Source organism: Agelaius phoeniceus, chromosome 10, assembly GCF_051311805.1.
Source record: "Agelaius phoeniceus isolate bAgePho1 chromosome 10, bAgePho1.hap1, whole genome shotgun sequence".
Classification (NCBI taxonomy): Eukaryota; Metazoa; Chordata; class Aves; order Passeriformes; family Icteridae; genus Agelaius; species Agelaius phoeniceus.
Genome location: NC_135274.1, coordinates 14,423,848 through 14,449,672, shown reverse-complemented (window position 1 = coordinate 14,449,672; position 25,825 = coordinate 14,423,848). Strand labels below are relative to the sequence as shown.

Sequence of the window (25,825 nt, the reverse complement as noted above, 5' to 3'; positions counted from 1 at the left end):
ATTCCCATTCCCATTATTGCTGCAGAATATTAATTGTTGATCACTGAGATAATTTGCTTCAATAGCATTTGATTGTTTCTTTTTACCATTTATCTCATATAGGATACAATGAAAGACACTGAATCAACACATTCAAGTTTAAATGTAATATATTACTTTCTTTGGAAAGTGCTTGTTATATTTATAACATTTGTAAATATTGTTATTTATACTTTATTTCAAATGCTCCTATTTTTACTACAGTGCACCATACAACAGAAAACTGAAAAATATTTTATTCAGCTCTCTACCATAGTTCAATTAGGGAATGAAGATAATAAGTTTCTTTTTATCATTATTGCATTTGCCATCTTTTCATTTCAGTAAACCCCTTGTTCTAACATGAGGTTTCTAACCTTTTCCAGCTATTCCATTTTCATACTTGGATCATGTCCTTCTTACATGTCTCCTTTCTAATGTAAATAACCCTGTGTTTTTAACTTTTCTTCAGGTGAGAGTTGGTTTGAGTTTTTTTTTAAATTCTTGCTATTTGTAATTATCGAATTTTTTTATCAGGTTCCAATTTACCTCTACATCACACCTTTTGCTCAAAAGTGATTAGAAATAATGATGTATTTCTGAAAGAGCTTTATTATTGATAAAGTAATTTAGTGATATTTTAATTTTTTTCAAATGTACTTGCTGTTTTTTTCACTGCAATTCAGTACTATCACTGATAATGCTTATGTCATTTGTCTTTCTGAATAGTAAATGAAAACATTTTAAGAATCACTAGAAGAAAACAAAAAGCCTGAAAAAAACCCATATATTTGCACATTAAAATAGATTTATTATCATGGTCGCTCTTCACCCATCTGACTTACATCTCTCCAGGGGTGAATGATAGTCATCTTTGGCTGCTCATGGTTTGTCTAATGAAACCAGGTGTGCTCTGCATTGCTTTTGATTCTGCAGCAAGAGTAGCACATCGCTGTAATTTTGTTCAAATCCCCAGCACCAATATGCTTAAATTGCTCTGCATTTGTGTACTGGCTTTTTACATTTCACCTACCTGTGTATTCTTCAAAGTGTACTGAACATTGCCAAGCTGCTGAGATGCCTAATGGATTCTAACCTAAGTGCCTCTGTCTCCTCCACAGTCTCATAGGAAGTTGAAGGACTGAAGGCAGGGTGTTTGAAGGCATCTGAATGGTTCTGCTTGGAATGGTTCTGCTTAGCTTTAGACACCCAGCACTATCAGGAGGCTGATCTCTCTGGGTTTCCCCTCCTCCATGAGGAATGCTCAAGTGCTGCCAGTTTGCAGAGAGACAATATTGCAAGTTCCTGTGAGTAGATCTCAGTGCTATGGGTATGGGGAATTGTAAATTCTCAGTCTTGGTTTGTTTCACGGAGTAATAATTTCAGTGGACTTTATCACATATGTACCACAAATACTGCATGATGTTTTGGCTCCGTTGTCTGTAGTGACGTAAAATTGAGAGTTGCAAGATCAAGAATTGTATTCACCTCAAGGCAGAGCTGTTGTTTCCAAGTACCAAGCATGAGTGGATACTTGATTATTTTGGTTCTTACAGCCCTTGCCTACTCTATATTTTTTATCCAAGTTACTCAACATGGCAGTTTTTTAATTTTCATCTTCCAACAGCTACCTAAGTCAGCCTGATTTTTGCCTAAACATTCCATGGCTTTTTCTGTGTGATCCCTTTTCTCTATATAATGAACCTAAAGGGTCTGATCCTAGACTTCCCCTCTCCAGTGGCAGTTCAGGAACTTGCTTGAGATTAAATACAAAGTCAGTCCAGTGTCTTAAAAGCCTACTGTTTATTACTAAGTCCTCAGATCTGTCCAAAGAATTACATGGCAGCACATACCCTCAACTTCTAAATGGCAACAAATGTTGAGCAAGAAAGATTTCAGAGAGCTGAATTATCTCGTTAAATTAACTGGAACATTTTAATTTTTAGTAGAGTTGAGTGAGCTTGAGTAAATATGACGAATTGGACCCTCACTTCATTTAGCAGACATCAAACACACACAGAACGTTGCCCAATTTAATTTAGCCCTGCCAAGCTGGGAAAATGCTTGTAAAACATCAGTGAAGAAAAAAAGGGCTAAAATTTACTCTTGGTTGAGATTGCATGCATAAATTCCCTAGACATAAACTGGTGTTGTATATGTATGTATGTATATATACCATAAACCTTCCCTCAGGGAAAATCCTCCCAACACCAGCAACCAGAATTTGTGCTACCATGAGTTATTCCCAGTAAAGTCAATAATAGCCTTCCCTTTTGCTCTAAATAGAATATGTAACTCCTGTCTTGCACCCCAAGGTTTATCTCCTTTTCCTCTGCTGTCTCTTATCAAACACATACCAGCACAGTTGTTTGTTCAGTCATGCTCAGTAGAGTGGTTAGCTTTTTTTTTTGCTTTATCCCCTGAGCTTAATGGGCACATTTTGTGAAGAGTGAGCCAACCAGGTAAATAGCTGCTACTATGGAGCTTAAGAGCTACAGCTCTCAAATTAGGAGGTGCTTTTTGTCAAATAGGCTGCTGTAGCTCTAATATTAGCAACAAAACAAGGGCTTTTCAGACAAGAAAAAAAATCTTTTGTCTGACTCTGTATCACACTTAACTCTGTTGCCTTGTCAAATATGTCAATGTTCATATTATACAGCAGCATTCATCTGCGGATGCAAAAGTGCTTTGCAAATATTACCTCTCAAATACTTTTAATTTATATTTAACAACCAGGTTTGTGAGATGGTACTCAAAAAGAATCAGAATGAACTATTTTAAAAGTTAGTATAAATAAATTATAGTGATTTATTTGCTTTCCTGTTGCTCTATAGAAAGTTGTTGGCTTGAGCTCGAGGGCAAAGCTACCTAAGCCTGCTTCAAACAGCTTTTTTTCTCCTTTTGTTTTAATACCATGTCCACACATCTCTACAGGCTTCTTGAATTCTAGTTTCAGCTTCTCTGTTGCTGTAATTGGCAAGCGTCTTCTGGTAGAGCACCAAGAATGAGCTACACAGGAGGCAGAATGCAGCCCTGAGTAGACGTGTTACTGTCTCCAGTGCATCCAACACACAAAAATAATCATCTTTTTTTTACAGCTTTTAAACAAAATTGTATTACATTTTTGCATGCTTCAGAAGCATTAGCTAGAAACGTTACTGAAGGAGTTCCTTGCCTTCAGGCTATGCAACTTGTCCCAGTGTTTTAAGGCATTTTTACTGATTTTTTAAGCAAATTTGCTTTGAGCACAGTCTTTCATCCTATGTTTTCTGACAGCAAGGCTGCAAGCCTGTTTGCAGAAGGCAAATGTCACAGACACATGTTATGAGTTTTAAACTGGTCTGTGAAACGCTGCAGTAGGATGGCTTTTACTATTACACATCTGAAACCGCAGCAACAGTGAGTCCTTACCTGCTCACTGAAAACACCCTGGATATTAGGCATTCCTTATCTCAATTTGTCAGCTAGTTTATTAGTTTAAAATTATTAGGTTTTTTGAGTAATCTATTTGCTCGTTATGTCTGTAAGAAATGTTAGTTAGTTTTATATTAAAAGAATGCATTGAGGCAAAGGGAAATGGGGAGAAGTTGCAGACAGGCTGTCTTTGGTGCTCTGCTCCTTGGGTTCCCTATTGGTCTGTCCTAGGGCTTGAGTATCAGAGCTGGTACATGCTCACAACACTGCTTTGAGTTTTCTGACAACTGCAGATGATTTTTCCCTTTGAAAACCAGGATTTTGGTATCCAGAGTTGGGTTCCCATGCTGAAAAATTTCAAGTCTCAGGTCTTTATTTTCATCAGAGATGTGCACAGACAGTGAGTGAGTGAAATGACATTTGGACTGTCTATCAAGGAATGGCTGAGCAATGTGAAATTGTTTCTGTGGAGCACATTTATTCTTGATGCCAATTTGGTGAGGATGCTCTCTGCCTGCTGAGGAATGCAGAGGTGCTGCTCATCCTTGGAGCACAAGGCTGCTTTGGGCTGGTTTGTTTGCAGGGTCTGTTTTAAGATAATAATTCTGCAGACAGCTGTGCTGTGTAAGAAAGCTCCCATTCAGGTACACAGGGCTAAAATAATTAAATGTGTTCCTAGGGCAGAGAGAAACATTGCCCTTCTCTTTTTTGAAAGCAGATGAACTTGCTAGACCCACCCTAATGCTCTGGGGTTGTCTCCTGCCTGATGGGCTGCCACCAAAGCTCTAAAGCCCTCTCACACAAAGGCACCACGGGACTCCCACCCTCGACATGAGTGCTCTGCCTGCCTCTGGCGCTGCCTGTCAGACCCGCTTCAGCTGGAATCAAGGTAAAGAATCAGCAGCACTAAATACTGCAGGACAAAGGCATAAACCAGCTTTGTAACCCTGGGCAACCTGGGTGTTTGCTGACTGACAGTGTGAATGACAGCCCAGTTGTCACTCTGAAATATCGTCTTCTAATCATTCCAGATGTCACCCGACAAGATGATGGCTACTAAAAAGGGAATAATTTGGGAAAAGTCATAAAGCCTATTATCTCCTGCTGAAACAATTTCTCTTTGCCATTTCTGAAGTCTCTGCAAAATAGATCCAGAATATCCCATATGTAACATGCCACTGGTTTATTAGGAGAGGGTGTCCACTTGGAACTGCACTGGGTACCCCATGACATGCCTGGAGGAAGCCACCCCTGAGCTGTGCCATTTCTTCATGTCTTGGCAGGTGACTCCAATCTGGCCATACAGTGGAGCTGAAATATTTCACCTGTTCCAAAACACAACAGGCAGAAAAAGGCTATCATAGTAGCTGCTCACACACACAGCCTGACAAATCAGAGAGAGGATGGAGATGATCACAACAGCAGCAGAATGCACTTTCTGGGTAGAATTCTTATCATTATCTTTTCTCCTTAACAAAGAAAGAAACATTTGAAAACATTGTTAGGGCCTTTTCATTTTACTTAAATTATTCAATTGCATTTTAATTTCAGTATGAAGAGAGGACTTTCTTCTGAACTTCAGGCTGAATGAAGGGTTGCACATGAAGGAAATGTAACAAATGAAAAAAGAAAATCTCTTTTGAGAAGGATGGCAAAACATAGAGGATGCAATGGAGGAGTGAGAGAGGATAGAAAAGACAGAAAATTATGATATCTGAATCCTAATCTTTAAATTTTGAAAGCATAGCCTGAACTGCTGAAGTTAAAATGTATTTTGTCATCCATATAAAACTAAAAATGAACCCCTAGATTGTTTCATTACAACAGGGTGTTTTAAGGGCATAAACTGCAACTGGAAAACTTTCATCAATTATTCTGTCAATTCCATCCAAAATCTAGGGGAGGAGATTGCAGACTGTGAGCCAGAAAATTCTGTATATCATTCATGTAAAATGTCTCAATGAAATACACTGAAAGGTTGCTGCCAAACTTTGGTAGAGAAGAAAAAAGTATGTTTAGGGCCACTATTGAAAACCTCTCTCCTGTCAGCTGCATTGGGCCTTATTCTGCCACTGTCACTCACACTGGCTGATAAGTGACTCTAATCAATTGCAATGAATGTAGTGGAATAATTTATGTAGTAAGGAGTTAAATTTGCATGAATTTAGGCAGAAGACTGTAGTAGTTTGTCTTAATGAATAATTTCATATTGCTTGCTATCTGCCTGAGAAATTCTGTAATGGTCAGGATGGTCACAGGGAAGCATGGAAGAATCTCACCTAGGGAAAAAACAGCTTTTCTGACTGGCATTTCTATTGGTGTGTCATGCAAATACAGTTTCTTCTTCTTATTAGCTCCCCTTGCAAAATATTTAATTTCATCATATGGTAGTTGTGAAGTTTTAGCTTGTCCAAAGAGCAGCTTGAGTATGGCACCAAAGGCTTGAACTTCCAAACAGTGACTTGAATGGTTTTATGTAACAAGTTGTGGTAAAAGAGCATTCTGAATTTCCCAGCCATGCCACTTAGATAACATTGCTTTCTGCTTTTAATGATATTTTGGCCATGAATTCTCTTTGTCATGGAGCAACCCAGAGCAACGTCACAAAATGGATTTATTTCAGATTTTATAGAAAGTGATCTTGAATCTCTCTTGAAAGTTTATAAAATTAGGCATTGGTTGTCAGTATCTGTGAGTCTTAATTTTAGCATGGTTGTGTCTCACTATCTCTGTGTACTCATATGTGGGTTTGGTTTTTTTTGCACGTTCTGGATTCCTTTTAAATCTATAGAGTAGTTATATTTTTATACAAATCTACGTGTTGTTCATTATTAGGATCCCCCTTTCTAACTGAAATACATTTTTTTTAATATAACTACTCCATGTCTTGCAAAGTTTTGCCAACTGACACAACAATGTTCTGGTAACCAGTAACTCGTTTTTCAAGCTAAAGTTGACATATATGCTCAAACTGTAGGAATTTAAAATCAAGGGGCTGTAAATGCTGCCCTAGCTTGGTGATCAAGTCCTGTCTGATAGCAGAATTGTTGCAGTGATTCCACTGTGGCAGGCAAAGTTAGGAGCCAGTAGGAAAGAGAAATGTACAAGTGTACATCCATCTATGCACCTCTGTGCCCATAAACACTTTTTTTCTGCAGACAATTCTAGTGATTCTACCTGGTTATGTATATTATAGAAAAGGACTTTGATTTTCTACAAAACTGTACATGAATTTTATGTTTGTAAACAGTTTTGTCATGTAAAAAAAAAATCCACTAAAAAAGACTGAAAAACTGCTTCAAATTCATTCTTTAAATATACCAGACATAACCTGTCATTTCACAATGTTGGAGGGCAGTTTTTTTTGTTTCAGAAACTTCAATAATTTTATGTGTTCTGTTGACATTTTCTCTAGAATTTTGCTGTCAGTTAAAAACCTGAAAGACACTCAGACACTTAGTTTGTAAAATCACTTAGGCTGGAACTTAGATCAGTGTTTGCACAGTCCCTCTGAACTAACGGGTCTTATGGACCTCTGATGTGGATGGAAAGTGTGAAAGGAAACACCAGGCCTATAAGAAGTAATAGTGAAGAGCAGATGCTGAAAAAATTGTCTGTGAGGAACCAAAGGTAGTCAGTTATTAAATTTATTACTGGGTACTGCTAGCAGCAATTTTAAAAAAATCAACCAACTTCTCTTCCCTCTGATATTTCAGCTATCCAGTTCATATTTTTCCATTCTTAAAGTTATATCACTAATACCATAGCTCCAGGGAAGCTCAAAAACTCTAGGGCTGAGTTGTAGTTGTTACCAATTTTCTTTTATTAAATGATAAAGAAATAATAAAAAAAATGCTGTGTGTGATCTTATTTTCTAGCAATGTCATGCCCTTAAATACTATTTTATTTCTCTTTACTATGCTTCTGTGACTTGTTTTGAGCTACTCATTTTACATTTTACTCAGTTTTCTGTGGAAATTGCATCTGCCTATGCTTCATCAAGACTAATAACTCACTAGGCATTTGGATTCAAAAAAGTAATAATAAAAGAGTGAATTTTTAAAAAAAATACTGACTAAAGTTTTTATGATTTGAACTGCATTACAGTGCTTTGGCAACTGGTTGTGGGAAAAGTAGAGCCAAGCACAGGAATCTCAACAGACAAGTCTGGTTCCTCACCTCTTCCTCGAGCCTTTGCCACTGGCTGCTGCATGAAATAAGACTCTGCCAGAGAGACCCTTGCTCTCATCCAGTTGTTCTTTGCTTGAATTTTATGCTTTGATTTTTCTTCTCTATTTTGCAGATAGATAGATTACTGAAGGATAAAAGGACTAGAAGAAAGTTCCCTGTTCTTTTTTCACACTTGTCTACTTCTCAGTTTACAGTCTCTTCACTGCCTGGAAGAAGGAAAGAAAACAAAGAGGAGAACAAATATTCCTTGCTTTCCTGAGGCTGGTAATCCAGCCAATTGCAATCTCAGCCTCTTATAGCTCAGCTTCCCCAGTAGCTTTAGGAATATTTTCTGCAGGCTTGGCTCTCCAATGTCAGAGCTGCCAGAGGACCATGGCATATTAGTTGGTAACCAGAAATCTCTCATAACTTATTCCAGGATCGTTAAACTTTTTTAGAGAAACTCACAGTTTCTCTAGAGCACATTAGATGGAAAGTATTTTGCAAGTTCATTAGAAGAATTTCCATTAAAAATCTGTTTGAGGGAGCTCCTTCCTGATTCTGAAAATGAAGTTGTAAAGGAGCACTCTTTTTTTTAAGTTGTATTTGTACTGGGAATTCTCAGAAATCCCTGCCAAGAATTATTGTAGCATTGTACAAGGCTGAAATTGCCTGTATCTCTATGTTTATCACTTGCTAAGACCCCATGGCAGCATATGCTTTTCTAGTCACATATTTACTCTCTGTGACTGCAAAATTTGCTGCCTAGTTGAGTGAAATCAACTATCTTTAGTCATCCTGGTCAAACTTGAAAAACTGAATTATTTATTATCTCTCAAATACTTCTGTTTCCCCTTGATTTTCTTAATTTTTGCTTGCTCGATTAAGTACCATGTCCTCCTGTGAAGCTTGGATAGAAATATGCTTGAATGTTTTGCTAATGTAAGTTCCAGGATTACATTCATTGCTACAATTCTTGGGTTCTTTTGAAAAATGTGAGGTTTTAATTCGTCTTAATTTTTCAGCATAGGAGTCCATCACTGTAATCCACACTTTAAGAATGACCAAATGCTTTAACTGTATGGTAGTTCCCCTTGGATATGTATTGAATTCAAAGGTTAAAGTAAGCCTTGATGAAAGTATTTGCCTTTAGCTGTTCATTGCTACTTTATTTATTACTCCAGCTGTGAAAAGCTTTTTTATTTGGTTGAGGCTTGTTTGTTTCTCACTGCTAAACTTTTCCAACATTTTAAAATTCTGCTTTACATACAGGTTTGAATTTTCACTTCTCTTTGGAGTATTTTACATGCTAAAATGCTTTCTGTAAAACACAGCTGTAAAAAAAAAAAAAAAAGTAAAAAAGTGAAGTAAATCTATACTTTATGTCTTCTTGAAACTTTATTCTCTTTAAAAAGGGCTTATGTAATTTTACATAATTCTTTTGGCAGGAATGTTTATTGCCCAGCTGGTTGAAATTATTAATGTACCTCTCAAGCTGCATTTTCAAAGATCAGTAACATATATATAAACCTTTTGGAGGGTCCTTGATATGTAGGATTTTTATTGGAGATCCTTGTTCCACTTCAGTAAAAGGATGACACAAGATGTTTACTTTAAAAAGTCTCTGACATCCTCCTGAGAATGTTTTGATAGAATGGCATACATTTGGTTACAATTAGTAAGCCAAACAATTTTCCATTGTTATCTCACTGTGTTTGTCTAGACCCTGTAAGGAGCTTTCAGAAAATATCCATCTCCATGTTTCTGTTAATTGATTGCATGTCCAGCAGGATTATTCTATTTTATAAAGCTCCTTTTCCTTTTAATTTTATCACAGAGATTTTACACAAAGGCATGTGGTAGAAAGCAAAAGGGAAATACTGGCACAGTTAAGCATAAAGAGATATTGTACTTGTATCAGGGCTAATAGTCCTGTGTGTGGGAAAAAATATCTATGTGTTCCTGCTACTTCTGTGTGCAAGATGTTATACCCGAGGGCTGAAAGTAATAGTAGCTGGTGTGAAAGTATTCACCAATATCAAGTGCAGATGAAAGCCTTTGGAGCCAGCTGAAAGCTGAGTTAATAATTCTTCGACTTAATATTTGAACTTGCACTCTGTCTGGCATAATAAATGATGGGTGACTTAATTTTATTTGAATTCTATTAGCGGTGTGATTAAAAGACTCAAATCCCTATCTGAAATCTTTGCTGTCTTATTTTGGTTATTTGCCATATAATGTAGAGGCTCATCTTTCCTTTTGTATGATAGCTGAAATACATCTTTCTCTTGACTGTCTTACTTTCTATTCAGAAACTGCTAAGTCTCAGCCAAAATCATTGTCTGTCTGTTTGGGCAGTAAAAACACCTTGCTACATGCATCCCAGATTGCTTGCAGTTGTTTGGAGGTTACATGATTAAGCTGGCTGTAATGTGAATTAGTGTCTATGTCACAGAAATTCCCCGTGCAATTATCACCCCTCGGAAATGCTGCAGTGCCAGGTTTAGGCCTGATAACAAGAACTGGTGCTTCTGTGCCTCCTTTAATCATCCTCTTTTGTTTACACTCTTTTTGGAGAAGCCACTGATCACAACTCCTGTAACAGTAGGTACACGCTGGCAGCAGAGGAATGCAGAGCTTGTTGTGCTATTCTGCTTCATAAACCTGTGTCCTTGAAGTCTCCTGCATCCCTACCCTGTCAGACTGGTAAAGCTGTGCTGCTTTTATGAATTCTTGGTGGGAGTGGTCAATACTGAATTGAATAATTTCTTTTTGAATTATGTCTTTTAACACAATTCTGAAAAAGGTCTGCTGGGTTTCAGATAGGTGCATGGGAAGAAAAGCCTGAGAAAGAAATTTGTCCTCCAAAGAAGGGAGAAGTGACTGCACTTGAAGCACTTTCTGCAGTTGTCACCTCTGCTCCTTTGGTGGGGTGGGAAAGGACAGACTTGCCCACAGTTGTCCCCTGTCCTGTGCTGCCCTCCAAGCAGCACTGCAAGGGAGGGTCTCAGCCAGGGTCCCTGCACCACAGCACACAACTTGTGCTTTGGCACCAGCACCTCTGGGCAACAAAATCACAGTGCCTGATGTCTCCAAAGCTGGAAACAAGGGTTTGGGCCCCTCAGTGCATCTCAGCAGCAAAGTCAGCCCTTTTCATTTCCTTGTCATCAGAGCTGAGTTATGTCAGTTCATGTTCTCTAGAGCAGTTTGAATTCAATTTAGCTAGTGATTAAGTTACTTTGTGTGAATTGGATGCTGGTAGGAATGTTTGTTCAAAGGGTTAATTTAACCTTCCCAAGGTTGTAACGGACACTGGAAGATCAAAAGCTCCTCCAGACTCTCAAAGAGAGAAGAAAAAAGAATTGCTTGCTTTTACAATTTTCAGTCAATGTCTTCCTTCTGGGAAGCAAGTCTGTGTTTGACATACTTAAACTCATGGTACAAACAACTCATTTTGCCTCTAATCATAAACATAATTTGTCTGGTTTCTCTGTTCTTCAGATTTATGCAGTAGCCATGTTTGTCAAAGTATTTGGCACCAATGACATCATCTCTGTTGAAATGCTGGACAGCGTGATGAGTCCCAGATGTTAATGCACACCAAAAGTTGAGAAAGAATGAAATATAAAGATCAACTGTAACAGCTATGGAGGTAATAAAAAGTGATTCTGTTTTCTTCTTGTATTTAAAAATAATTATTTATATATTTTTGAGGTTTGTTTTGCATACATGATCAATTAAGGACTGTGCTCACTCTTATGTGTGTACATAAGGACAGACTGAAATGTGAATTTGGATAAATGCTGAATAAAACATGATTTAATTTCATAATTGCACTATTTCCTTTCTGTTTTTTTCCAATCTTTTACACTTTGCTTGTGCAGATTATGATATATACAGAATATTTGTGCTAAGATCTAAATGTGCCTCTTTCTTAACTGCCAGGGTTTAATTTGTCATTTGGATAAGGGTCTTGCACAGTTATGTCAGCACATCATGTTTTCTAATGAACTGTAACATGACATGCCAATGTAACCAAGAGTAGCACCACTTCCTAATGACATGTCATGTCTGTGAAATGTAGAAAGGATGTGACTTGCTGTGAATCAGGTTTGAATTTCTTTTTTAATTTTAAAATAAAATCCTTTTCTGTGCTCCAAAAGTAGTTTTCATAGACATATGGTTTAGATTCTTAAGGGGAAAAATTATGTAGGTACCTGGGAATGGTTTCCTAGTGACCACATATCTACCCAAGTGCCCCATGCTGCTTAGTAGAGGAAGCATTAACAAATAATACATCCATCCATCCAGAGCATCCTCAGATGAATAAGGCTGACCTAATATTTGCATGGAAAAATCAAGCAGAGACTCTCCTTTAATTTTCTACCAATAATGAATACTTCCTTTGGATCATTCTGTTGTCTAGATATTGTTCACTATCATGAAAAATTCCCATATGCACAGTCAAAAAATTTACTTGGAAAATATGTTTCTTTAATTTATTGCAGCAGTTCTCCAGACCTTATAGGTATAACAAAAATTGCATTAAAGTCACAGAGAGAAAAAAGAAATTATTAGACTTTTCACGTTGGGTGACTTTTCACATCCCATAAAGATGCTTAATCAGTTGGATGTGTAACACATATGTCATTGTCTTGTCTTAAAAGTCTTCATATCAGAAAAAAAATAGAAATACATCAAAATATAACCTTGTTTTAGTTCTTCTTAAAAGATTATCCTTCATCTCTTTTTTGGTATGAAAGTTTTGGCATTAGTCTCAATACAAGTTTTCTGAAACCTGAAAGGAGCAGTGGCAAAGTTTATGGAGTTGGTTGTGGTGCAGTTTTCACTGTGCTGCTCAGTTCTGAGCCAGCCATTTGACATTGACATCTCTGAGTATGGGAATTATTCTGAAATTATTTGGATTTTCTTACCTTTTCTTTCAGACTGGATGCTCATTTAGCAATAAGCATTAAAACCCAGAAAACTTACATTGTTCTTTCTGTTTATAGGTCTGGACTCAGTTTACATCTGATGTTCATACATTAAGAACATGGGATTTTTTCAAGGGTTCCTAAAGCTGTTGAGACTTACAGGTGAGTCTTTCAGATACTCTTACTAAACCAAACATGTCCACAGAATTTTGCTAGATTCTATTTTCAAAATTACTTATGTTAGGGGACTAATTCACAGTTCTGAAAGCAGCTTGGATGCTTGGTACATTACATCTCACTGACCTTCAAAGGGACATCTAAGCATTTATGGTCAGATACTGAATGTAAGAGGAGCCTGGTAGGATTCTTTTTATAGTGTTTCATCACCTCAGTCCCTTTGAAATCACTTAAAACATTTTTCTTCAATTTAAAAAATGGGGCATGGATCTAAATCATATGTGTACTTAAGAAAATATTACCTGTAATTTATTTAAATTTTGTGGATACTCCAGGAAAAAGGTGTGTTGTGGATGCAGTGTGTTAGTAGGAAATGTGTGCTATGAATTTTGGGACGAATCTTGGGGTTTTGCCATTGATGTGTCATTTTTAGTCATTTCTTGCTGAGCTGTATCATTAGAGATCTGAGTCACATAGGCCATGTTTAAATTACATATCAGATGACCCAAGTGTTTAAGGCAAGCTGGTGTAATTCAGCATCACTTTAAGCAATTTATGCCACTGAAGATCAACCCCCTTTAAAGTCCTGCATCTTCCTGAGTGGAATTATTTCACCTACTCAAGTTTTTTTTTTTTTTACATCTCATTTTAGTCAGGACCCCCTACCTTCCCAACCATGGCTTATCTGACTGGCTTGTGGCACTGATGCAATTACTGTCTTCATATACACTCTACTTTTAGTCTTAAAAAAATAGAAAAATTTCACCTGAAACACAAGCACACCTGTTTTAGATAGTGTGTGAAAATCCTGAAGAAGAAAATCTCCAGGGACAAAACAGAACTTTGCTGAGGGGTGAGCAAAATGTTAGTCAGTTATGATAATACAGTATCCTATCATGTAATAAAATATCACACAATATAATGGTTTTTTTCTATTTTTTAGTGTCATTTTTATTTGCTGAACAATTAATAGGTTTTCAAACAGATTAGGTTTTCTAACAGCTTTGCTTCTTATTTTTTTTCATACTTCCATACATTTTCCTGCAGTCATTCCCTTTCCCTTCCATCCTCATGGCCAGAGAACTGTGCTATGACATGTGCTGAAAAATGTTTACTTAGGTGATTAAAAGTCACATTCAAAGTTATTGATTACTCATCCAGTGACTTCTTGCCAGACCACTATATTTATGCCAAACTGTGTTATCAGACTCTCTGCTAGCACAGCTTTAGTGCAGTGGCTTTTCATCAGTTCTGCTTAAAATACATTGAAAAACATTTTCCAGAAGCCATGCCTGTGATGTCGAGTGCAGGCTTTGCAGCTGTCTCTGTACTTCTTAGAAAGGTGAAAAAAGTAATGACTTAACACTCTGTACCACCCAAGTCTGATTTTTTTTTGTCTAAGGTCACCTTATCTTTGTAGATCTTTGAAAATGATCATGAATATTTATGATGGCATCAAAAAATCAAGCAGCTGCAAATTGTTTACAACATTTTTAAGAATGTGAAACCAGCTTCTACTATAAATCAAATACATCTGCTAGAACTGGATGAAAATTGAAAGCTCTTTGGTTCCATCCTATCCTCTTATGTACCTGAGAGCTGAAAAATCATCGGTAGCATGATTCCAAAGCACTAATGTGGGCTGTATAGATAAAAGGTAAAACCTGAAGTAAAGTATCAAATTAATCATTCTAAAGATAGCACATGAAAGTATTTTAATGAAATATTAATCTGAAGTGGATGCCATAAAAGTTTGTGGAAACTTTCAAAATGTTGAATCACAGTCTGTCTAAAATTTTATCTCATTGTGTTTTTTCCCTGCCTTTAGAAAAATACCTTCTTCCACCACACAGCAGTTCAGATGTGCATATTTGAAAAAAGTGCACATTAAAAATGTACATAATATTGTCTTCAAATATTTGTTGGATTTTTCTTCTACAGAACCATGATTTACAATCTGCTACAAATTTAATAGCTAGATGGAGAAATAGGCAGAAGTAAACAATTTTAAATCTTGGTGCTGCTGCCAAATTGGTATTTAGATGACATTTATTGTATGAAAACATCAAAATATTTGGTTTAGTTCAAACTGGAAGAATAATGTGTGCTTTAGATGAGGCACACTATTTGCCTAAAAATTATCTTGAATGAAAAGGAATACTGTTTAGTCCCCAGGACTACAATTTTCAAACTTGTTCTTGCCAAGTGCTGCCACCAGAGCCGTGGTGACAGCAGCCTCAGCCTGCAGCTCTGCACAGGCTCACATGTCAGGGAGCAGACCCTTGCATATCACTTGTGGTATGTGGATTGCAGCTTGGGAGTGCTGTGTTGAAGCTCTTAATCCATTAAAATGCAACTGTGCTAATAAGCAATCCGATTTAGGGACTACAGTGTCATTTTACCTCTCTTTGGGAGGTTTCATATTTTCTGTATTTGCTTTCTCCGTTTCTCCCTACCCATTAAATGCTACTTGCACTGTCCCTTGGTTTTTCACTGAAATAGTTTTGCCTTGGAAAGCATGTGGGATTTTAGGGTCTTCCCTGTTTCATGTTTTAAGAATAATTCAGGGACCTTTGTATGCTCAGAGGTGCCTGTCCACTTTGCAAGAGGATCTTTGTTGTCTGCCATAGATATAGTTCAGTCCATTCAAGAAGTGGAACAATAAACTCCATTTCTTTTCCTGCTGCCCAGTGTTACAGTCACAGACCCTCCATCCCTGAGCAGCATTGCATTACAATTCAAGTAAACCTCCTTCAACCAGCATGCAAGCCTTCATCAGAGGGCAGAACGCTAGTCTGAGAGGATAATAACTGAGACATTCTTTTAATAAGGACCATTTTTAAATGTTAAGAATGACTTGTTTTAATTGAAGGAGAGGAAAGGAACTCCTACCAAGAGTCAAAGAGATCCCCCAGAGCTCTCTGAAGTCTTCAAATTGTCTTGTATAGAAATGCCTGAGTATCAGAAATGAACGAAGGTTAAAAAATCTTTCCAGCCATCTCACTGTAAAGTTCATCTGAGGAGGTTATTTTATTCAACCGTTAAAAATTTTGCTTTAGTTTAAAATGAGATACCTGACCACTCTATTTACTGAAGGCAAATCATGAGACTCATTTCATAGACCCAACTTTTGCTGAGTTTGTGTAAGCAGGGATGCAGAATAATTACCATTCATCCATTCTTTTCAATCTCCTATACAATATCCACCTGTTCTGTCAGACAGCAGGAATGTTTGCCACAAATACAGACTACTGCAGTGACAGCAGCAGGTGTATGGCAGCAACAACTAATCAAATCAGCTGAATTGGAGGTGTGAACCACATTGCACTTCTGTGCAGTGAAAATGAGCAGAAAGGACAGAGCTAAACAGTGGGGAATTTTTGTTTTGTTTTATTTTTAAGATCTTGCTTTTAAATTTTAGGCAGTGCAACTGCTAAGTGCAAGAAGAAATAATGAGGACTTGAAAAGAAAATGACACTCCATCCTTCCTGCAAAGGACAGGCAGAGTGACATAGGTATAAGAGACACCCATTGTAATCACTCTCAAAAAGCAAGGCATGGGTTTTGATTTTCCTAAAGAAGCAAATGCAAAAGAACTCTTGTCTGTACCATATGACTCATGATGCTTCTTTACCAGGCTTAAAGAGAATTGAACTTGAGTAATAGCACCATTAGAGCTCTTTACCAGGAGCTAGTTCCTGCGGTTTCACTGGGTCCAGCTGCTGATGACTCACAGAGGAAGTGGCAGAGATTAGGTGCACAGGGAAAAAATCAGAACAGCTCAGAAATAAAGCAAATCAACCAAGCATTACCTTTTGTGCACAACAGAACAATGGCTTAACAACTAAAGTTCAAAATGATCTGTCTTATTCCCCTCATTTGTGCTATTCCTGTTGGAAGGACCACCAGGAAACATGTGAACCACTGTGGAATACACACTGTAATCCATGGAACATCTCAATTAATATTCCCTCCTGACTACAGCTAGAACAATACATAGCATCAAGAAGTTTAATCTCCGGCAATAATGCCTTTTGTAAGATCAAGAGGTCTTTCCCTTGAATTAAGGTTTAAATGAGGATTTTGAAAATTAGTTAGATATTGTGCATGGTGTCTAGTGGTGGCTACAGGTTCCATAGCCAGGTAAAATGCAAAGACATAGTCTGGTTTTTATTATAAATATTGTTGTTAGTAGTTTCTCCTTTGTAAATTGACTTTGGTGCCCTGTAGAGGAGAATTACTTACTCCAAAAGGCTTTGTTACAAACAAATATATCCAAGATTATATAAAATCTAATCATTGTCTCTGGTATTCGGTTTTGTGCTACAAAAAAAGTATGTCCCTGGCAGAAAAAAGTTAAAATATCTAACTTAAAAGGGAAGGTACAGGAGGGAATGTTCTGGATCTTGTTTAAATTGCTATTATACAGTAGTGGTGCTGCTGTTAGATCACATCACTACAGTCTTACATACGTAGCTCAGGGGATGTTTTCTTCTTGGAAATTCCAAACAGTTTAAGCTCTAAACTGCTTGGGGAGGACAACTATTTTGCTTAGATTTTACCAGTTCTTTAAAAATTTTTTTTGAAAATTAGTATTATGTACTAAGAGCACCCTAGAAAAAAAAATATTGCTGATTTTGCTAGATCAGCGATTTATCCTTTGTTTTTAAAAATAAATTGGAATGGAAAATTTCACCCACATTCCACTTCTTATTTTCCATAAGAATTTCAGAGGCAAGATCAGTTAGTAATTATTCAGAGATGCATTTTATAAACATTTGCTGTAGTGATTAATGTACAACAATTCACAGCCACCTCTTGAGATTATCAAGTAATGCCCTTTACTTTACATGTTTACCATCAGCTGACATTTCAAACCCCACAAGGTGACTCTGTGACATTGGTGCATGGCCGCTGCCACACAGGGTTTTGAAAAGGCCCACGCTACCCTGAGCTTCAGGTGCGCTCCAGCTTATGCAATAAGCACTTGAAAAAATATTGCCAATAAAACAGATGCTTCTCCCGGTGTTTTCCTGCGTGGAAACCAAATATGAATTCTCTCCATGGCCTCTGTTCTCCCCAGTGCCACGGCTGCATTGTGTGCAGTGAGCAATAAAGGCAGCATTTGGGATAATGACGGCTGTGCTGTGCCGTGCATGGGGAGGTGCCAAGTCTGCAGCACATGGGGTGCCCGGGGGTGTGTGGGGTGCTGCTCACCTGGGGCACCAGGGGCCCTGGGGAGAGCTGCACCAGCTGTCCTGGAAGGCATGGAATTCCTCTTCCCTGAATGCAGCCACATGGCCTTCATGCACTGCAAGAGCGCATGGATGGATCAGGTCCGTTCATTTACTTTTCTCTCTTAAAAGTCCATTATTTCTGTTTAAATATTTTCAGTCATGTCATCCACATTGACTCTTTGGCACATAGGTGAAGATGAAAGAGATGAAGCCTTATTCCTATCAATGCCATAAATATAGATTGAGGGGGGAGGGGAAGTGAAATGGAGTTAATATGCATTAGAAATTGTTTCTTTGATACTGTTATGCTATCCCTTTAAGATATGCTAATATGAACTTCTGTCAATACAACATCATTTAGTTGGTTTTCATCTGGACCTTAGAGCACAACAAAATTATTAGTACATAAATCTCTACTAATTTACTCTAGATTATGATTCTTTCATCAACATGCACATATAAATTATATCATTAATCATAATGATTTCTTTCAGTATTCATATGTAGTTTCTTGGGAATCCCACTGTAATTCAGCATGAATTAATGTCCACTTATTGGAAAGCACTACCTACACGGATATTTCTAGGGGAAAAAACCAACAACTGTGATGCATCTTAAACTACAGCCTAAATGACCGGGGTGCTGGTAAACAGCCACCAAAGGAGCATCGCCACAGGTAAAGGAAAGTTGTCTTAAAAGCAGTTTGTTCCAAAGCTCATTAGGCCAGATGGCAGCCTGTCTTCCAGGAGCACATAGAGCACTTCTGAGGGAATGGGAGGACTTCTCTCTTCTTCACCCTGCCCTGGGGAAGAGCAGTGTAATACGCAGAGTGAGGGGAGAGCTGGAGCAGGGGGGCATTGCTGGGCGCTGGAGGAGGCAGTGCAAAACCATCTGCTGCACTTTTTTGACAGGGCAGAAGCAATCACAACAACTCCATCAGTCTTAACAGGTAACAATTTCTAATTGGCCTCAATGATAAATTTTGTGGAGAGAAGCAGCAGTATTCAACCACTTTTCTGCAGAGTGGATTTTAGCCATGAATTTCATGCTCTGAAGGCCAGCAATCTATGGCTGGCCCATGGGCTGAAGAGGTCAAGGACCTGTGGGTGAGATGCCTTGGCCTCAGTTTCCCTCACCAAAGAAATGCAGCTCCCTCCTTGAGAAGTGCTGTGCCCTTTCTGGAGGTGAAGTAGGATACTACTTAATCTAGCTATCAAATATATAAATGGAACATACATATATACATATGCATGCTTCATAAGTGAGACAGTGAGGGGGAAAAAAAGGAACTTCTGACTATAACAAAAGATTCATTAGGAAAAATGAACTAATCAGTGCTCTCCAAGGAGAAATTCATTCTGTTTAGGAGGCCGTACCCTCTGCTGCTACACATACTTAATATAATTTATATTATTATTTAAATCACTGCGTAAATTTTAGATACTTTTAAAAATCAAGTTAATGGACCATACTTTACTGCTTAGCATCATTTATATCAAGAATTAGTGTCTGTGGAGATAATATACGCTAACACAGAGGAGAAAACACAAACAAGCAAATATCATAAAATTCATCTGTAGCATGGGCTTAAAATACAGCTGCAGAAATGAGCCCTTGGAAGAGTTGTGTGTTGTGTGGTACAGACTTTCCTTTGAGCTGTGTGCATCCCTGTGTACAAGATACTCTTGAACCACTTACCACCACATAGGGGGCCCAGCCTTGCACCAAGCTGTCATGGCAGAATATTTATCCCACTGGGAAATGTCTCCCTCTCCTCACTTGGGATGCAAAGAAAGACAAGAATCCAGCATGGCTTTCCTGTAGCCATAAAACGAAGTGGAGATGGCAAATTAAGGAATTCTTGGGGAGAGCACAGGCACCTATAAAAACTGCTTAGGAGCTGAAGGGAAAGGCTGAGGCACTTTAAATAGACACAGCCTAGAAACAAAGAAAGATGGAAATAGAGGAAGATAATGGGAACCTGAAAGAGTGAGAGGATCCTGGCAGCTGAGATAAATCCAGGGCCTTCTGCTGTGGGCTCATTAAAAGACAGAATATATTCCCTAAAATGTCTTACCTGTACCAGGCAATAAAACAGCTGTGCATCATTGCTTCCTTCAGGATAGCTGTGCTGTATTTCATTCTTCTTTTTTTTTAACAAGGAGCCCAGTTTCTCAAGCTTTGACATAAAGTCTTTCAGAGCCCTGGATCCCTGTCAATGTCACGCTGAAGCTCAAGTGACTGAAGCAATCCATCATGCTGCCACAGGAGAGTGGTGCAGAATGGGACAGCCAAGGGGATGCAGGGGGCACAGGGGAGGAGAGGGACAGACCCTGGGAGGTGGGCAGCACCTGGGAGGGGAACGCAGGTAGTGCAAAGGGCTGCTGGTAGCACTTCCTATTTCATAGAATCATAATATGGTTTAGGTTAGAAAGAATCTTAAACATCGTCTAGTTCCAACCCCTTAGCCAGGGTCAGGGACACCGTCCACATCTCATGTTTTATGTTGCTTCTGACAAATAGAAACCTAGGTAAAGAGAGAGTGATATCATCCTTGGAGTGGGGAGAAAAAATCCCCACAGCTGAGTCCAGGAGTTGTGAGCGGGGGAACTTTGAAGGTAAAGGGTGAAGCAGAGACAGCACCTCTTGTCTCACTGGAGAAAGTGTCACTTATCCATCAATGAAGCTTCCATTTCTGTGGGGAGGGTAGAAAATTTCCACAGATTTAAGCATTACTTTCTGATTAACTAATTATGTACAATTTCATTAAATATGGTCATCCAATAAAGAACAGTTTGGAGCTGAGAATGTTTTTCTTTTGCTCCTCATATCTCAGGCCTAAATTCATCCATATTTCATATTCCCTCATTTACAGTCTGCTTTCTTCCTGCCTGACTTGTTACCTTTCTACTCAGTGAAAGTTGTGGGGTTTATCCATCTAGCAAATGAAGCTCAAGGCATAAATTCTTTGTTGTAGCCAAGACGAAAAAGTAAGCTTTTATTAACAGAGATTAACTTGGGCCTCTGACATCTTACAGCAGGCCCTGACGAAGTAGATGTAGTCAAAATTTAATTTTGAACACAGAGATCAAAATTCATAGGCTGCACATCATGACATTCTCTTTGAACTGGCTAGAATTATGTTCTGCCAAGGGAACAGTGAGAAAAGCTGCTTGCCATTGTGAAGATTTATTCCAACTTAAGGTTGGTTTCTTTGAGAAGTGCAAGTAATTTTTTATAAAGATGTGTATTTCCTTGCAGTTTGGAACCCCAAAAGCCTCTTAATTCTTGAATGTGATCTTGGACAGTTTTTTTCTTTCAAAAAAACTCCCAACAATTCTTTTGGTCAGCTCATTTAATATAGCAATAATTGTTTAAACAAGTGCTGTACCTAAATGATGAGTTGCTGCCCCAGTGGCTGCCTGCATTTCTGGGTCACCTGGCAGTTCTGTATGAGCATTTTCATTGCCTATACACAAATAATTTTCTTTCCTGATGAATTCACAAGCTGCTGCCTCAGAGTCTCCCCATGTATCATCTGTGTGTTACCCAGTGTCTGAAGCTAAGTGGGTAGATTGCTCACAGCAGTGCATTTCATCCACGTCCTTTGGTTTGGGGTGCAGCGTGCACTTCCAGCTGTCCCGGAGCACCTCCATTACCCGGGCTTGGGGCAGAGCAAATAGCATTCTGGCCTCAGTCCTCCAGCACTAGATTAGTGACAGCAGTAGGCAGACAACTTTTGTCCCCAGGGAATATTAGAAATCTAGAGCTAGAAATAGATGGATTAACTGAAATGCAACCCAACCTCTGATCTACATTATTGTCTCTCTTCTTTATCTCACAGGGGAAGCAGAGATAAAGAGTGATAGACACTGATAATGATGGAAGTCCGCGATAATACACCGAAGTGATAAACTTCTTTGTGGCCCTCATTGTGCCCAGTTGTCTTCAGCTGGTTATGAGCTCTAGCCTCAAGCTATTTACACCATGATCAGGCTAGTAATTAGCAAAATGTTTAATATAATATAGAAGCAATTAGGAGGTGATAACATGCAATTAAGATGTGTTTTCAGATTAAAGATTTTATAGTGCTCTCTTTCTTGAAAAGATAAAGTGCCTATCTCAAAATGTCAAACTGCAGTGATTTAATCTGAGTTATTTTCAATTAATATGCATGTATTCTTGCGATGTGTTCACCGTTGTTATTGACATTGATAAATTAAGCTCATCCCAGCAGAATTTATCCTTGAGTCGCTCTATATTTCCTGAATGTCAGTTCTGTATTCATATTTTTTTTATGCCTACAAGCTGTGCACGATCTAACTCTAAGTCCCTTGATTCATCCCTGGGATTACAGTAATGTGTCAGTCTGAGTGGAACAATAATCTGAAAGGGCATTGTTATAAATAGTGTGTTAGAATATAATTGTTTGTCATGTCGTTTCTCCCCTTTAAATCCCTCTGAGTCCTGTTTAAGTAATTTAGACAGCTAGAATGACAAGAGTCTTGAGACTTCACTTATAGAGTTGTCCAACCAGTCTTCAGCCTACCCAGTCTTTTGAGACTGTCTCATCTGCAAAGTAGGAAGTGCAAAGAACAGATGAGTTCCGACTACACTGCAGATTTGTTATGAGATTTTGTTCAGGCCATTTATAGAACAATGTAAATGCTACTGATACTAATTTTTCCCTGACTAGTCAATGAAAATTCTTAGACAATAGAAATTAGGGTGTTTCCTATCATCATTCAGGAAGTTAAAATCCTAAGGATGCTTTTTGATTCCTAATTATAAAAATAGTATTAAAAAAAAAAAACCATGACACAGGAAAGACAGGCTTTTATTATTGTTTTTAATGGTGCCAGCTTTTTAGCAAAAGTAATAACACTTCCAAGGAAAACATTGCTAGAAGTGAGTGTCCTATTAGATCATGTTGTCCAGTTCCTGAATCATGCAGGATAGCTCTTTTTAGTGCATATTTCTGCTGTTTAATTGTCTCTAGATTTTTCCAGACATGCAATGAAGCACCCAAACATCAGAGGATTTGCACATAGCATGTATCAGAAAGGTTTTTCTCAGTTTAACAAGTATTTCCTCTCCTGTTTCTGCTAAGTATTTTCCCCATAGCTAATGCTAACAGTTTTCAAATATTTTAGTTTATGTCTCTTCTCTTGCTCGTTCTAGGGTCCACTTAATGATATTTTGTTCATATGTGGTTGCAAAAGGCAAGTTAGCTGACAGTCATTGCAAAGCATTGGCTTTGTGTCATCCAACTGTGATTAAACTCTTTTGAGACCATGGGTTTAGCAAAGTAAGATGATATAACTCATCACAGCTTATGCTGACTGGCCAGTCACTGTTGTCATTTAGTGAAGGAACCCAGTTCTTCAGAGGGCTGCTTGAACACGTTGAAATGTTGCTGTTAGATAATCCCTGACTCACTGTTGGTCAAACTAGGTGTGTTTGATTCTTGCCTATAAATAAGCATCTGCAATATTCTTCATTAATTCTGAGAACCAACTTCCAGCCTCTCAGTGTCTCTCAGGTAAGTCACAAGGGATGTAGAATAAAATGCAGCTCCAGGTCTGTGAGTACCTGGGTGTCCTGTCCTTCAGCTCACCTTCACAGAATTTTTAAAAGACAAGCAAAGAAAAAACAATATAATAAAAGGAAGCTGCCAAAAAGCTGTAGAGGTGTCATCTGGCATGACTGTTCATTATACAGAAAAAGTTATTGACTTTTACATATATATATGATCTGAGAAAAAGTTATGTGAAGACTTGAAAAAAAATACTTTTTATTGCCAAAAGGAAAAAGCAAATTATTAAGAACCACTGCTGAAATTTATTGGTGAATAGGTAAACATCTCACTGTACCTGAGTCAATGGGGAAGATTAGCTTTTCTCAGCTGATTAACTTATCTGTACTAAAGGCAGATGAAAAGCAGTGACAGTGTAGCTGGCAAGTCCTAACAGCCTGTTTTTTTTTCTTGGATCAGCACCAGAGGTATGACCAGTTACGTCCTGTCTACACAGAAAGCCATGAACAACAAAGGATTATGGTATTTCCTTCTCCTGGTCCATGGGTAAGTCTGTGGGAGTAGCTTAGCTCAGGGGACCATGGCTGGGACTTGCTGGATCCATCATCCAGAAGGGATGCAGCAGTGTGTGGCAGGTGGGGCCTGCAACACCTGGACAGGTGTCCCAGCCTGTCCCAGCTGGGTGCTTCAGCCAGTCTGGTCCTGCAGTGGGCCACCTGCACTCCAGCATGTGAGATTTTGGGGGGGATCCTTGCAAGTTGACCAGGCAATGCATGGAGATCAGTGGAGCAGCCACTGCCACCTTTTCAAATATCACCCCATCATGTTCATCCTGGAGCACAGGAAAGCCTCTGGTTTTCCATGCTGCCTCCCTAACCAAGTAGTAGTCCAAAGATAAGTAAGGTTGGAAAAGTACAGGATCAGATTAAAAGTTTCTATCACTGACTGTTTAATACATAAACAAATATGGAAGCCACAGAAATGTGTTATTGACATTGGGATATGCACTGAGAGAGGTAGTTCTGTGCTGGATTTGCCTTCAGGTACAGTTATAAGATTATTTTTACAGTATATCTTTGTTTAATAATTTTCTTTACAGGCAATCCATTAATGTCATATACAAAGCTTACTGAATTATGCCACTTCATGTTTAATAATAAATAATATTTCCAGGAGCCATTATGAATCTAAGTATGGTTATAGTAAGGATATCCAATAGCTACTTAAACTTACACAAATATCCATTTTTCAAACTTGCAGACTTGATTACAATGTAACCTAGCTATGTATCAGTTTTAGCTATGCTTCTAACAAGTTCTTTTGCATTTTACTAAAAACAATGTGCATTACAAAATATTCTGAAATTGTGCTTGTGGTCCTTATATTATTCTCTCACAGGAGAGAAAGTGGCATTTAAAATAATGTTGCAAATGGTGCTAAAGTGAATTTTGATTGCTGTTTCTCTGGGTTAATTTCTGCATTATTCAGAGATTACTACAGAGATTAATAGATTTCTACATTACTCTGAATTCAGAATCAGGCCCAATATTCCATGCAAATGGTCTTTCCTGTGTGATGTAACAGGAAAGTGAAAAATTTTCACTCAATCAACAGTGTCAGCCAGTAAATGAAAAGGCACTGTTCTTTTTTCATGTGTTTGTTTCTCTGTTTTCACATTTATATAATACACATTTAGGAAAAAAGAGGAAAACAGATTTTAGCGGCGCTACCTTTGAACCTTAGAGTTGCTTTCCAACACTTATTGCAGTACTAACAAGCCACAGGTGTACACTACAGGAGCGGGTGAAAATGTAATTGAGGGGTATGATGACAGTTAATTGTCCATAATGTATTTATCCCAAGATGCACTTATGCATCTGTTATATATTTAGGTATTTGTTACTAGTAGCTTTGGTGATACTTAAGCAGAGGGGCATCTATATCTAAAAGACAATAAAAAAGGAAAATGCTATCAAGGGGCTCTAAAGTGGTGAGACAAAGAAAGTTCTTCTCTTTTTCACTGTCTCTGAAATGAATAGGTCTATTTATTTCAATGGGATTTTTTTTTCCACATATGCCATATTAAGGTTTGAGTACAAAAATCTTGACTCCTGTTTCTGGATGTACTACAGAACTGAATCGCTTGATTACCTGTAGGCATTTTAGTAGTGATGTATTTTGATATTTGCCTTTCTAGTATAGTTTCTTCTCTGTTTCAGCTTTTTGTTGTTATAAAACAGCTTTGCACAATAGGCTAAAGTAGTGTCTATTCACCCATTGACACATAGAGGATTTATGTGTGGGAGTAACCCACAAACTTCCCCTCCTCTTTATTGCCT

The 25,825-nt window shown here is 38.1% G+C and overlaps 1 long non-coding RNA gene across 3 annotated transcripts; it reads left to right on the top strand.

The window, feature by feature from the left end:
- The first annotated feature begins 1,156 nt into the window (after positions 1 to 1,156).
- On the top strand, positions 1,157 to 24,027 carry LOC143694886 (uncharacterized). 3 transcript variants are annotated; one of them, XR_013183632.1, is made up of 7 exons: positions 1,157 to 1,325; positions 4,151 to 4,321; positions 11,104 to 11,254; positions 12,615 to 12,698; positions 16,135 to 16,228; positions 18,445 to 18,626; positions 21,795 to 24,027. It is a non-coding gene; the product is annotated as an uncharacterized LOC143694886 (long non-coding RNA). The 3 variants fall into 3 exon arrangements; XR_013183630.1 differs by lacking the exon at positions 16,135 to 16,228; XR_013183631.1 differs by lacking the exons at positions 16,135 to 16,228; positions 21,795 to 24,027 and adding an exon at positions 20,113 to 20,242.
- The last annotated feature ends 1,798 nt before the right edge of the window (positions 24,028 to 25,825 follow it).